The sequence below is a fragment of the Quercus suber genome, unplaced genomic scaffold (genome assembly GCF_002906115.3).
Source record: "Quercus suber isolate HL8 unplaced genomic scaffold, Cork oak 2.0 scaffold_610, whole genome shotgun sequence".
NCBI classification, from domain to species: Eukaryota; Viridiplantae; Streptophyta; class Magnoliopsida; order Fagales; family Fagaceae; genus Quercus; species Quercus suber.
This window is the reverse complement of record NW_027070053.1, coordinates 356,623-356,944: the sequence shown is the minus strand read 5'-3', so window position 1 is coordinate 356,944 and position 322 is coordinate 356,623.

Genomic DNA, 322 nt, shown 5'->3' with positions numbered 1-322 from the left:
CCAGAATCATTCAAGGAATTCAGACTTAACTATAATATGAACAAAAGATTTATACACTGTCTGAATTGATGAATGAGTTGGTAGCGGCGGAAGGCATCCTTGGTACTTCTAGTGTTGAAGCCAATGTTGGTGAAGCTTCTACTTCTCAACCTAAGTCGAAAGGCAAAGGTAAGAAGAAGAAGAAAGAGAACTTCACTAAGAAAGATGGTAAACAAGTTGCCTTAGGAGTTGCCAACAAAGGAAAGAAAACCAAAGGAAAGTGTTTCCATTGTGGTGAGAAAGGACATTGGAAGAGGAATTGTCCAATATTTAAGGCTGCCAA